General features: G+C 39.6%; 1 protein-coding gene across 1 annotated transcript in view; it reads right to left on the bottom strand.

Moving 5' to 3' along the window:
- Nucleotides 1-7552, bottom strand: part of LOC133096944 (TRPM8 channel-associated factor 1) — a 45746-nt gene extending 38194 nt beyond the window's left edge. Inside the window, exon 1 of the mRNA XM_061198854.1 lies at nt 7432-7552. The gene's annotated coding sequence lies outside the window, so the exon portion shown is untranslated. The remainder of the gene's footprint in view (nt 1-7431) is intronic.
- Nucleotides 7553-14855: the final 7303 nt, after the last annotated feature.

Genomic DNA, 14855 nt, shown 5'->3' on the forward strand with positions numbered 1-14855 from the left:
ATTTATTTATTTATTTATGGCTGTGTTGGGTCTTCATTTCTGCACGAGGGCTTTCCCTAGTTGCGGCAAACGGGGGCCACTCTTCATCGCGGTGCGCGGGCCTCTCATTATCGCGGCCTCTCTTGTTGCAGAGCACAGGCTCCAGATGCGCAGGCTCAGTAATTGTGGCTCACGGGCCTAGTTGCTCCACGGCATGTGGGATCTTCCCAGACCAGGGCTCAAACCCATGTTCCCTGCATTGGCAGGCAGATTCTCAACCACTACGCCACCAGGGAAGCCCTATTTTTAGTTTTTTAAGGAATTTCCATACTGTTCTCCATAGTGCCTATACCAATTTACATTCCCACCAACAGCGTAGAAGGGTTCTCTTTTCTCCACACCCTCTCCAGCATTTATTGTTTGTAGACTTTTTGATGATGGCCATTCTGACTGGTGTGAGGTGATATCTCATTGTAGTTTTGATTTGCATTTCTCTAATAATCAGTGATGTTGAGCATCTTCACGTGCCTGTTGGCCATCTGTATGTCTTGGTTGGAGAAATGTCTATTTAGGTCTTCTGCCCATTTTTTGATTGGGTTGTTTGTTTTTTGGTATTAAGCTGTGTGAGCTGTTTGTAAATTTTGGAGATTAATCTCTTTTCAGTAGCATCGTTTGCAAATATCTTCTCCCATTCTGTGGATTGTCTTTTCATTTTGTTTATGGTTTCTTTTGCTGTGTAAAAGCTTTTGAGTTTTATTAGGTCCCATTTGCTTATTTTTGTTTTTATTTCCATTACTCTAGGAGACAGATTGAAAAAGATCTGTGATTTATGTCAGAGATTGTTCTGCCTACATTTTCCACTAAGAGTTTTATAGTACCTGCTCTTAAATTTAGGTCTTTAATCCATTTTGAGTTTATTTTTGTGTAAGGTCTTAGAGAATTTTCTAATTTCATTCTTTCACATGTAGCTGTCCAGTTTTCCCAGCACCATTTATTGAAGGGGCTGTCTTTTCTCCATTGTATAGTCTTCCTTCCTTTGTCATAGATTAATTGACCATAGATGCATGGGTTTATTTCTGGGCTTTCTATCCTGTTCCATTGATCTATATTTCTGTTTTTGTGAAAATACCACACTGTTTTGATGACTGTAGCTTTGTATTGTAGCCTGAAGTCAGGGAGCCTGATTCTTCCAGCTCTGTTTTTCTTTCTTAAGATTGCTGTGGCTATTCAGGGTCTTTTCTGTTTCCATTCAAATTAAAAAATTTTTGTTCTAGTTCTGTGAAAAATGCCATTGGTAATTTGATAGGGATTGCATTGAATCTGTACATTGCCTTGGGTAGTATAGTCATTTTGACAATATTGATTCTTCCAATCCAAGAACATGGTATATCGTTTCATCTGTTTGTGTTAGCTTCAATTTCTTTCATCAGGGTCTTATAGTTTTTAGAGTACAGGTCTCTTGCCTCCTTATGTAGGTTTATCCCTAGGTATTTTATTCTTTTTGATGAGATGGTAAATGGGATTGTTTCTTTAATTTCTCTTTCTGGTCTTTCATTGTTAGTGTATAGAAATGGAACAGATTTCTGTATATTAATCTTGTATCCTGCAACTTTACCAAATTCATTGATGAGCTCTAGTAGTTTTCTGGTAATTTCTTTAGGATTTTCTAGGTATAGTATCATGTCATCTGCAAACAGTGACAGTTTTACTTCTTCTTTTCCAATTTGGATTCCTTTTATTTCTTTTTCTTCTCTGATTGCTGTGGCTAGGACTTCCAAAACTATGTTGAGTAAAAGTGGTGAGAGTGGACATCCTTGCCTGGTTTCTGATCTTAGAGGAAATGCTTTCAGCTTTTCACCACTGAGTATGATGTTGGCTGTAGGTTTGTCATATATGGGCTTTATTATTTTGAGGTATGTTCCCTCTATGCCCACTTTCTGGAGAGTTTTCATCAAAAATTGGTGTTGAATTCTGTCAAAAGCTTTTGGCAAATTCTATCAAACATTTAAAGAAGAGTTAACACCTATCTTTCTGAAACTCTTCCAAAAAATTACAGAGGAAGGAACACTCCTAAACTCATTCTATGAGGCTACCATTACCCTGATACCAAAACCAGACAAAGGTGCCACAAAAAAAAAAGAAAATTACAGGCCAATATCACTGATGAACATAGATGTAAAAATCCTCAACAAAATACTAGCAGATCAAATCCAAGAATACATTAAAAGGATAATACACCATGATCAAGTGGTATTTATCCCAGGGATGCAATGATTTTTCAATATCCACAAATCAATCAGTGTGATACACCACATTTACAAATTGAAGAATAAAAACCATATGATCATCTCAATAGATGCAGAAAAGCTTTTGACAAAATTCGACATATATATTTAAAACATAGATTTAGAAAGATTTAAAGTGAAAGGATGAAAGAATGATAAATGAGGTAAACACCAATCAAGAAACTCTTGATTTGATGATATATGAACAAATTAAGAATTCAAAACAAAAGCATTAATATTTTATTTTATTTTAGCCATAATATTTTATATCCCTACATTATGATAAAATTTTCAATTTATTCCAATTCCCTAATAACATTGCCTTAAAATATATAAAGTAAAAATAAACAGATCTACAATGAGAAATTTTAAAATTCACCATCATAGTGAGAGATTTTAATGTATCTATTTTTGTATTGATAATTTAAGCTGATAAAAATTGGTGAAGATATGGCAGCTCTGGATTGCATAATTAACACACTTGTTTTAAAGGTATATACAGGACATTATATAATTAGAGACTACACATTATTTTCAAGCACACAAATAAAACTGACAATGTGCTAGGATATAAAGCTAGATTCAATAATTCAAAGGAATTGGTATCATAATTCTCTGAATTAATTATAAATTAGCTAGGCAACATTTATTAGAAGATAATAAAATATTCTTTATGGAGTGACTGGAAATTAAAATACATATTTCTTAAAATTTCATGGCTCAAACAAGAAACCATAATAGAAATGATAAATATTTAAAGTATGACAGCAAAATATTCATATCAAATCTTGTGAGATAAAGCTAAAGAGCAGAGACACAAATTTATAGCCTGAAGAGTTTATGTAAGAATGATAGCTCAAAATTAATGAGTTAAGCATATACCTTAAGAGCTTAGAAAAGAAATAACAGAAAAATTCTAAGAAAGCAGAAAGAAGTAATAAAATAAATAATAATGAAGAAAACAAACAGTTTGTGTGTGTGTGTGTGTGTGTGTGTCAAAGAGCTAACAAAGTAGTCGAAGTTCTGGCAAAATTAATCAAACCAAAAAGAGAAAGAAAATATACACACATTAGTAATGAAAAGGGGGTCATAATAATAGAAAATATTTAAACAGATAATGAGAGAATATTGTGAACAAGTTTGTTCCATTAATTTTGGTTAAATATCTTGGAAAATGCAATTTATGAAAACTGATTCCATAAGAAAACCTAAATAGTCTTATAATCTTTAAAGTAATTGGACCAACAAGTTTAATATCCTCTGACAAACTAAACTCTAAACCCTGAGTGTTTTGCTGGTGATTTGAAGTAATATTTGACCAGATAATTCCAATCTTGCACAAATTCTTCCAGAGAATAGCAACAGTGAGAATACTACTCATCTTATTTTATGAAATGATATTAACAACAGATAAAGTTAGTAGCATAAAGAATATTTACAGGCCAATCTTAATTCACATATATAGATACAAATATTTAATGCTTATCCTTACATCTATATCCAAAAGTTATTAGATATTTATCATAGAGAATTTATTCCAGGAATGTAAAGTTGATTTAATATTACTTTGAATAAAACAAACTTCACCACATTAACATACTTAAAGAAAAAAATCATATGAGAAAATCAATAGCTATAGGAGAAGCATTCAATGAAACATTTACTCATAATAAAAGTGCTTACCAAAAGAAGAACTGAAATTTCTTATCATGGGACAAAGCATTTACAAAATAACCATCATGAATGCAATATTTAAAGTTGATATAGTGCAATCTTTTTCTCTATTATCTTAAGAATAAAACAAGACACCCCTCCCTACTTTTATTTAACATTATGCTGGGGTTCCTAGCCAATGCAGTAAGACAGGAAAAAGAAATTAAAAGTATAAGGATTAGAAGGGAAGAAACAAAACTGTCATTATTTTCAGATGATATAACTGCCTTTTTAGCAAATCTGACTCTATAGGTAATTTAGAATTATTAATGGAGGTTATCAAGTTCGATATATAATCAATATGTAAAAGGCAATTGGATTTCTATACACCAGCAACAAACAATAAGCTACAAAATATAATTTTTATAAAAGAAAACATTTACTATAGCAATAAGAATATAATGTACTTAGAAATAAAGTCAACAGAAACGAGCAAAAGGAAAACAATGAAAGATATTATAAAACATTACAAAACATTAAAAAATATTAATGGTAAGCTAAATAAATGGCATTATATACCAAGTTCTTAGATGGAAAAATTCACCTTGAAGAGAACATTTCTCCCCAAATTGAAACATAGAATTAATTCAGTATCAATAAAAATTCCAGCAAGTTTGTTTCTTTGCTTGTTTGTTTCCTGTTTTGAAGAACTTGACAAGTTTATTTAAATATTTATATGGAAGATCAAAGGTCCAAGAATTGCTAAAAAAAACTCTTGAATTAGAATGAAGAGGTGGGAGAATCTTTCCTACCAGATTTAAAGACTTATTATAAAACTATAGTAGTTAAAAACAACTTTGTATTGATGTAGAGTTAGACAAATAGATAATCAGAGAGAGTAGGGAGCTTAAAACAAATTCATGCATATATGAAAAACTTGATTCATGCAGATCACTGGTGCTGGGACAGTTGATTATTCATATGGAGTAAACAGTATAACAGAAACTTCCAGGTGGAATAAGACATTGCCAAATACAAAACTTTAAAAACTTTTAGAGGAAAGTATAGTAAAATTAAAATTAAAATTCAAAACTTAATTCATTGGCAGAGATAGGCAGACATACGGAGAAAGAAAAGCTAAGCACCATACTGAAAGCAGATATTTGCAGCATATATGGTTAACTAGGGATTGATTAGCATCCAGATTATGTAAAGAAAGCATTCCAATAGACAATAAGAAAAATGCAAACAACCCAATATGAAAATGAATGAAAGAGAGGAAGCAGAATTTCTCACAGAGAAAGGAAAATAGCTCATCATTATATGAAAATATGGTCAGTTTCATTAGTTATCAGAGAAATGTTAATCAAAATCAAAACTGAATGCTATTTCATGCCTGCTAGACTGGCTAAAAATGAAGTTTGATAATACCAAATTGTGACAGGTATATGTAAAAACAGGAACTCCCATCTGTTGCTGGAGAGAGTGCAAACTGGCTCAACACTTTGGAAACAGTTTAGCAATAACCTAAGAAAGTTGAACATACACAAATCTTAAAACCCAGTATTCTACACCTAGGTGTACACTCCAAGGAACCAGAGTGAATGGGTGCACGTGAACCAGAGAGCATGTACAAGATAGTTACAGGACATTATTTGTTAACATCCCTGGTAGTAGGCAGCCTTTAAAATGGCCCCCAATAATCGCTGCCTCCAGATATTCATGGTCTTGTTTAACCCCCTCCCTTTGAGTGTGGACTGAACTAGTGACTCACTTCTAATGAACAGAAGATGGCAAAAATGATGGGATGTCACTTTTGACATTAGGTTACAAAAAAGTCTCTGGCTTTTGTCTTTCTCCGTCTCTGGAAGCCTTCACTCTGGTGGAAGCAAGCTGCCGTGCTGATTCTATACAGAGGCCCATGTGGCAAAGAAGTGATGTGTCCAACCAAAGCCAGTGAGGCCAAGAGGCCTGCCAACAGTCATGTGAGTGAGCCTTAAAGGGGTTCCCTCCACCCAGCCTTGAAATGACTGTAGCCCTAGCCAATACCTTGCTTAGAGCCTGAGAAAGACACTGAGTCAGACTCCCAGCAAAGCTCCTCCTGGATTCTTGACCCATTGAAACTGTGAGATAATAGGCTTTTTGTTTGTTTGTTTTGTACTAAGCTGCTAAGTGTTGGGGTAATTTGTTACACAGCAATAGATAACTAATATAAACCCCAAAGGAGCAACAACCAACAAATGTAGAATGAATGAATTATAGTAGACTCAAGCCATAAACAGTGAAAATGAAGGAATCATCAACTGGCATGAACCTCAAAAACTTAAGAATACGTATGGTACAATGCCATTAATACGAAAGTAAAAAATAGGGAAAGCCAACACATATATATGTTTTTGGAATATACACACAAATGGTAAAATTATAAAGGAAAGCAAAGGCATGATTAATACAAAATATCAGGATAGATGTTATCTCTCAGGGAAGGGAGAAGGATAGGCATGACCTAGGATACAAAGGGGCTTCTAGGGTACTGCTACGTCCTATTTCTTGACCTAGGAGATGGTCAGGCACTCACTTTATTATCGTATGTACCTTTGTAATAAATTTTTAAAAAATCAAACCAAAGAAAAAAAGAAAGCAAAGTATTGAAGTGAAGTCAATTCACAAATAAATATTTTGGGGTACAGAAGGATGGATGGATGGATGGATGGTCAGCTAGACATATGTTCTGTCTTTTATGTCTAGTTAGACCTGCACTTCCTCCAAGAAGTTTCCATGATTATCTGATTCGTAAATTTTTTTCTCCTATGCGTAAGGCCTTCTCCCTCCATTTCAGGTTGAGCCAAGTCAGGGGCCAGCTCGGGTCTGTTTACCTGGGAACTGTTCAATCCAACCCTGACTGCCTCAGGCCAAAGGCACTGCAGACTGAAGAGTCCGCCCAACTCCCCGCACCCACTCTCCCGCACCTTGCCCCTCACCCCCCACCGCAGACACACTCAGAGCCTGAGGGCGCGGAGAGCACTTGGGGAGGAAAGCACTTGCACCTTGCGGGCTCTGCAGAAGCAAGCCACCCCCAAAGAATTCAAGAGCAAGTCCCTGGGAGGTGAAATGACATCGCCTCCACGGTTCCTTTCAGCTGAAATCTCGAGGGCTCCCTGCGGAGCACAAAAAAGCACAAGAAAACAGGGGGTCCTGCGCCTCCAGACCAGCAAGGGTGAGTAACAACGAAGCAAGAAGGGAACAGAGATGGAGCTGCAGGGAGACGCCAGACAAGGAGACGAGAAGTAAACAGCAAGCAATCCTCGGTGGCACTCACCTGCTGCCTCCCCTTGGGAACCGCAGAGGCCCCACGGCAGCCCTCACGCCTCCCGGACGCCACACAAACGCACGTCCCGGGCATCCGCATCGCCCACGTCGCCCGTCTCCCCGCCCGGCCACCCGCGCTCCGGACTGTGGCCTGTGTCACCGCCAGGCCTCTCCGGTCCAGAACCCATCGCGGGCCCACACTCACCCTTAGCCCCGCTATTCCCTGCAGCGCGGGTTGGGGGCAGAGAACACCGGCTAGGAGGGGGCGGCGGCGGTTCCCAAGGGGCAGGAGCTCCTCAGGCGAAAACGGACTGGGCCGCTGACTGAGGACTGGGACGTAGAAAGGACGGGGTGGGGGGGCCAGGAGGGGGGCGGTCCCGGGACCTGATTGGTGGCCGCGGTGGTGGGGGCGGAGCCTGGCCGGCCACCCCAATCGCAAAGGCCCCGCTTTGTGTCAGTTTTTGCAGGAAGATGCAGCCTTAAATCCAGGATGCAGACCCCAGCCCCTGCGCTGGGAGTGCAGCAGGGCAATTTGTCGAAAAAGAAATCCGTCAGACTATGAACAAGTGAGCGGTTGAAAATAATAATATATTTTCATATAGTATAATGCACAATTATTTCCAAGGACGAGTTAAGTCTATGGGTCCTAGACATATTTTTAATTAAAAGAATGAAGTTGCCTTAAAATGGAGGGTATGGTTACATGCTTATATAAGAAGAAAACAATCTCACGGTGCTTATATAGGGCGAAGGGCTAAGAATGAAGAAGTTGGCTATTGATACTTACCTTCATAACCACTGAATTTTTAAAAAATATTACATGTATTGTTTTATAAACCAAATAAAACAGGAAGGTGTTAAAATTTTTTTCTGACCAACAAATAGGTGACAGATATTGGGCATGAGGGAGAGACAGAAAGGTGTAGCTGTTGAAAGCCTGAACTCTGAAGCCACTGCCACATCTTCTACTTACCAGCTGGGGAGTGCATTCCTTTCCTATGGGTGCCCTAACAAATGACCACGAACTTAGTGCCTTGAAACAACACATTTGCTATCTTGCAGCTCTGTAGGTCAGAAGTCCAGCGAGTGAGCATCTCACTGGGTACATGGTGTAGGCAGGGCTCCCAGTTCCTTCTGGAGGCTCTAGGGGAGAATCTATTTCCTTGCCTTTTCCAGCTTCAAGAGGCTGCCCAAATTCTTTGGCTTGGGCCCCTTGCTCCATCTTCAAAGCCAACAATCTCGTCCCTTGGATCTCTGTTTCTGTCATCACATCCCATTCTCTGCTTCTCCTCTTTCATTTGTTTCTGAGTGAGTTTGACCTGTTAGTTCCTTTGTGTCCTGGACCCAGCAGGCGTCCCTCAGTTCTAAATCTACTGCCCTTTTTATGCTCATTTCCTTGGGTCTTTCTGTTCATCTTCTCCCTTTTACGTTGTTCATCTTTGTCCCCCAGATAATTTAGTGTTTTACGGGTAGGAAGTGTTGTGGGTAGAACGTCTTATCACCAGAACACTCGCGTTGTTCTACTGCTGCTGAAAAGTCTGCTGCTTCTCAGAGTTGTTGACATACATGTGACATGTGTGAGAAGGACGTTCTAAACTCCCAGGGGCTGTCAGGTAACTTCCCAGTCTCCGTGGGCTCCTCTCTCCCTCCTTTCCTCTTCAGGCCCTCCCCAAGGCCAGACTTTCCTCCCCAGGCCCAGAGCCAGTCTGCAAAGAGCATGTCGGTGACGTCAGAGGAGGAGGGGCGAGGGGCTGGGGGTCGGGGGAGGCAGCAGGGGGAGGAGGGGAGCTGAGCAGAACTGCCTGGTCCCCATTGGCAGGGAATTTGCTGGCTGAAGTCCACCTAGTCTGCTTGTGTTTGCAGGCTGGAGGAGGTTCACAGGCTGCGCTGGCCTTGTCTCCTGCCAGCCCGCAAAACACACACACACACACTCACAGCAAAGCCTAAAGGACTGGGCCAGTGATCTTGGCCTCAGGGATTTTGTACTGAAATCACTGGAGCCTAATTAGACATCTGAATGTCCAGGGCATGCTGCATCTCCACCTGGGCGCACCCTTTCTGCTGCCTGTGTTTCAGTACTCCTTTTTTGATAAAGGTGGAGACTGGAGGAGATGTTTTAGCTCTGAAACTCTGTGACCAGTTGCACAGCAAAAACAACCCCAGCTGAAAATGGTGGGCTCTGCTGCTGTGTCTGGGAAGAGAGTGTGGGCGGGCAGCCATGTACTTGCCTTCCGACTGTCAGTTTTTGAGAGGAGGAGGGATATGGCAAGAGAGAAATGCAGCTGTCTTGGCAGAGAGAACGAGAAAGACAGAAAGCTCAAGGCCAAGGAACCCAGGTCTTTTAGCAACACTCAGTCTGCAATCCCTCAACACCCATCTGCATCCACCAGGTCCCCCAGGATGCCCCACTCAACTGCACAAACATTGGCTTTTCCCTTCACCTTCAAAGGACTTTGTAGTCAGAAACTACCCCTCTGTGCCTGGGTTGCCAGGTTGCTCACTTCTGGAAACCTCTGAGAAGTGAACCCCGTTGTCTGCCCTCCGATCCCAGGTCAGGCCTGGTAGGGTAGTTCTGAGGGAGATCAGACTTTGCAGGGAAGTGAGGGGACTCATGACGTGCCGGGGTTTCGAGTAAAGGAGGCATGGGAGAAGGGAGCAGAGGTTGTGCTATGAACACAAAGGCTGACCCTCCCCTGAGTAAGAGGGAATTCTTCCTGCCTTCAAACTGGGACGTGGCCTTTTGTCCTGCCTGCAAACTCCAGCTGAACCATGGGCTTTTCCTGAGTGTTGTGCCTATTGACCTTCAGACTGGAGTTACCCCTCCACTTTCCTGGGCCTGCAGCTTGCAGACTCACCCTGCAGATTTTGAGACTTGCCAGCCTCCATAATTGTGGGAGCCAATTCCTGATAATATCAATAAATCTCTCCCTATCTATCTATCTATCTATCTATTCATCCATCTATCCTGTTGGTTCTGTTTCTCTGGAGAACTCTGACTAATACGGCCCCCACCTTCTCCTGGGTTATTCATTTGGAACTTGCTGACCAGCACTATGTACACCCCCCGTGCCCCCCGCACTGCTCCCAGCCTCTACATGGCTCTGCTGCTGGTCACTCCTGTTAACTCCTGAATACAAGCCCCTCACAGGGGCTCCTCTTTATTCACAGAAGCGAAGGGTGAACTCAGGACAGGCCTTACTCCATGTGTTTCCTCGTGCTTTTTTTCTCCTCACCACCCATTAGAGATCTATGTTGTATAGCAAACAGACTTCCATTGTGGAAGGGGGAGATTTCAGTACACTGATTGTAACTCTTCACCCTAGTCTGGGATAAAACCCCAAGGGAATCTGCTACAGGAGAGTCTTTATGGTTGCTTCCTTCTCTCCCCATTTTTCTCCTCATCTCCTCCTACGTCCCTCCCTATGGACTTTTATAGGGACTAAAATAGATGTTTAAAATGGAATTATTACAAACACCAATGCAAAGAAGAAAATTTTTAAAGCTCAAGCTTGGAATATTTTGTGTTTGGAAATCAAGTTTGCTCAGTCTTAAGTAGGAACTTCACTGAGAAATAAATATAATCAAATTAGGAACAGTGGGAGGATGGGAGAAAACTGGAGGAAGACTGATTAAGCTGGAGAATTTTTTTTAAAAAGAAAGGTTAGGTGCTATCTCTTTTTTTTTAGGACAATGACTTCCTCATTTTTATGAAAGCAATAAATGCATAAATAGATGGGGAAAAAAGGAAAAACATAAAGAGGATCATACTGTACATACTATTTTTAATTTAAAAGGTATCTGTTTTAGATGGTTTGGGCTGTTATAACAAAAATATAGACTGGGTGAATTAAACAAGAAATATTTATTTCTCACAGTACTGGAGGCTGGGAAATCCAAGATCAAGTTGCCAGCAGATTTGGTGTCTGGCAAGAACCCTATTCCTGGTTCATAGATGGTGTCTTCTTGATGTTCTCACGTGGCAGAGAAAGAGAGCTCAGATTTCTTCATCCCCTTCCTAGAGCACTAATCCCATTTTTGAGGGCTTCAACCTCATAACCTAATGACCTCCATCACATTAGGGTTTAAGATTTCAACATATGAATTCTGGGGGACACGTTCATTCCATAACAGTATTACTTTTAAGCTAACTTGAATTCAACAAAGAAGATGAAGAATTGCTCAGGTAAATGTTTCTCTACAACAAGAACATCTGAAATAATGTTAAGTGTTCTGCACCAGGGTTTTCTCCACTGGGCTGGGTGTGTCCTCTACTCATGGCATGATACTTTTGAACCCTGGGAAACCATGAGTGCTGCAGGTTTCCCTGTTCTCTGCCAAGACCATGATGGAGGTAGAGAGAAGTTTCTACACCTGAAATATTGTACTCTGACTTTTTCCAGGGCTACTCACCATGTCATTCCACTGTCTCAGGACTGGATGATAGAAGTGAGAATTCTTTGCATTTTATACACTCACCTTCTTCCCTCAGTACTATTTCTCAGCCTCTGCTGGGGCTGTTAGCAACATGAGTGAGGGTAGTGTTTAAACATTATTCCAGGATGAACCAAAATCTAATTTTTTGTAGAGGCAGGATCTGGAAGCTGGCTTCAAATACCCATTTTTATATAAGACATGGCTAGAAGAGAGCCTGGTATACAGCAAGGGCCATGCATTTATTATTAAATTATATTCACTTTCAGAAGTTTATGAAATGAGGTTGTGCCCCCATTCCTTCTTTACTGTATGATAAGAAATATTTCTTTTGTGCTTTTACACCTTTCTTTAAATTAATTTCATTACGTATTGATGGAAGCGAATTTTGTGATCTGGCCTCCTTCTGCCATCTTTACTTGGAAATTCCTACAGCTGCCATCTAACAGAAGTAAGCATTTATGCTAAGCAACATGTTTCTGGAAGGATTTCATCTATTTTCTTTTATTGAATTCTCAAGTGATCACACTTTTTACATTAACTTAAAAAAGTTTTATGGGTCATTTTTCTCCTAGTCTCTCAAATAAATAGTCTCTCTGCCCTAAATCTGCAGTCTCTTTCTTTTGCTCTCTGTCTCTCTTTAAATCCCATTTAGAAATTCAAATAAGGTGTTTTGAAGAAAGAAAAAAAATAACCTAACATCCTTCTAAGGGAAGAAAAACAATCTATTTTAAAGCAGGATCCAAAAAAAAAAAAAAAAAATGTCTTGACACTTTTTTTGGTCCAGGCTCAGGCTGGGACACTCTTGGGGAGACACTCTCAGACATTCCTTGGCTTATAGAAGTTACTGATGATGGCACTACCAGAGCCTGGGGGCATGGGAGACTCCAAATCCACTCATTTTCCTCTAGCTAGCTTCTTCCCAGGCCCCCATTCCCTCAGATTCAGGGCCTGGATTTTAGGCATGTGACCCTGGGCAAGTCAGATTTAGGCTGGCCATTCCTGGAGGAAGCTCCCAGATCCTGAAGACACTAGGGGTCTGCCTCAACAGAGCTTGGGGCAGAGGAAGCCTCCCAACCCATCCATCCATCTTGAGCCAGCCAGCTGCTCTACCCTCATCCCTTTAAACCAGGGCTGGAATACTAGGCCAGCAAGTCCCAGAGGGGCTGGAAGCTGACCTAGACTTGTGTGTTCAGAAAGGCAGGAGACTCAAACAGACCCTTGGATGTAAGGGAAGCCTGTTTTCTCAACCCACCCACATCCCTTAAGCTAACTGCAAGTTCTTCCCCGAACCCATCACACTCTAGGGTCTCCATGTCTGGTCTAGTAATGGTCAATCCATGTTCATAGTGACCCTCTTTATCTAGAAGGTATCCTCTGCCCTCAATCTCTGCTGTTGCCAAAAACAAAACAAAACAAAACAAAACCCCAAACCTCTATGTTTTGATTTGCTTATGGATAGAAAAATTAACATCCTCACTAAGTTAGATACCCATGTGGATTAACTAAAAAACATCCCTAAGAAATGGTGCAACCTACCAACGTGACTGATGCACTTCCAATGGCAGGTGCAGCAGGGCTGAAGAGGTCAAACCCAAACCTGGGTATGCACACACTGTGATTATGTGAGGGTTTGGCTTCAGGGTATAAATCCTATTTATATCCTGCTTTTTTTCCAACTAAAATAGTGTGTGTGTGTTTTCATTACATTTTCTGACTGGTCATTGCTAGTCTGAAGGAATGCTACTGATTTTTTTTAAAGAAACTATCAAGAATGATATTAGTTATTGATTTAAAATTGATATAATATTTATCAGGTTAAGGAAATATCTTTTTATTTCTTAGTGTACCCAAATATATAAAATCTGGAATGGGTGAAGCATCTTATTGAATTTCTTCTGTTTTTTTCTTAGTGATCCAGTAGATTTCCAGATTTTAACTTCTTACATTGGAGGAATGTATGTACTTGGTTATAGTAAATTCTGTTTTCATTAAGCTGTTATACATTTATTAAGCTGTTTATATTTATTTAGAAATGAAACTCTTTTTTTCTGGGATATCTAGGGACAGAGTTCTGTGGAATACCAATTGGGAACAAATTGGTCTATGGGTTTGTTTTCTTGTTCTAACTTTGCCAGGTTTACTACCAAAGCTATGTTAACTTTATAGAATCTAGACATGAATAAAGCTTTGTCAATATTTTGGTTTATTTATAAAATACTAAAATAACATATTTTTCATGATTATAAAACTACCACATGTTAATTACAGAAAATTGGGAAAATACCAAAAATCAGAGAACAAAAATACTTGTCACCTATATGTATTCCCAATATTAGAGATAATTGTGGTTAACATTCTAATCAATTTTAATTTATCTATATAGGTATCTATCTTAGATTTATGTATATTCAGATATTTATAAAATTGAAATTATCGTGTGTATTGTGTACAGTTCTATGTTGTATTCTTTTCGCCATGATTTATATTTTGGACATTTTACCATGCCATTAAATATTCTTTAAACATATTCTTTTAATAGCTGTGTAACAGTTCAACTCATTTACTGAAATTATACTTAATTATTTTCCATTTTGAAATTAGGTTATTCCAGAAATTTGCTAGTCAAAATAGTCTGGTTAAAAACATCTGTTTTACTTACATCTTGATCTGCATTCTGATTATAGGATGGATTCCTTGAAGCAGAAGTAATGAGCCAAAAGACATAGCCTTTAGAAGATTTTTGATACATAGTGCCAAATTATCCTCTAGAAATGTTTTATATATTTCAGCTCAACATAAACGTATCCATCTGGACTTCCAATGGACTGAATATCTTCTTTTCTAAACATTATGTAGTATTTCCACATGTTGACTGAAATCTGTTTTCGTATAGTTTGAAACATGTGTGGCCTAATAGGCTTTTGTCTCCTTTCTCTCCTTCCCGGAGTCCAACACATGTAGAGCCTAAAATGAGAGAAAGGCATATTTTGAAATGTAAGCTAGTGTATTGGGACGTTAGGAAGATTTAGTAGCTTAAAATCAGATTGCAGTTGATATATCTGCTGCTCACGACTGCAGATGTTAGTGCCGGGCACAGCAATCTCTGCACACGGCCCCCAGCCGCCATCTTGGAAGGCACCGTCACGTGCAGCCTCTGCACACGCCCGCTGCCGCCATCTTGGATTGCACTGTCAC

Source organism: Eubalaena glacialis, chromosome 8 (genome assembly GCF_028564815.1).
Source record: "Eubalaena glacialis isolate mEubGla1 chromosome 8, mEubGla1.1.hap2.+ XY, whole genome shotgun sequence".
Classification (NCBI taxonomy): Eukaryota; Metazoa; Chordata; class Mammalia; order Artiodactyla; family Balaenidae; genus Eubalaena; species Eubalaena glacialis.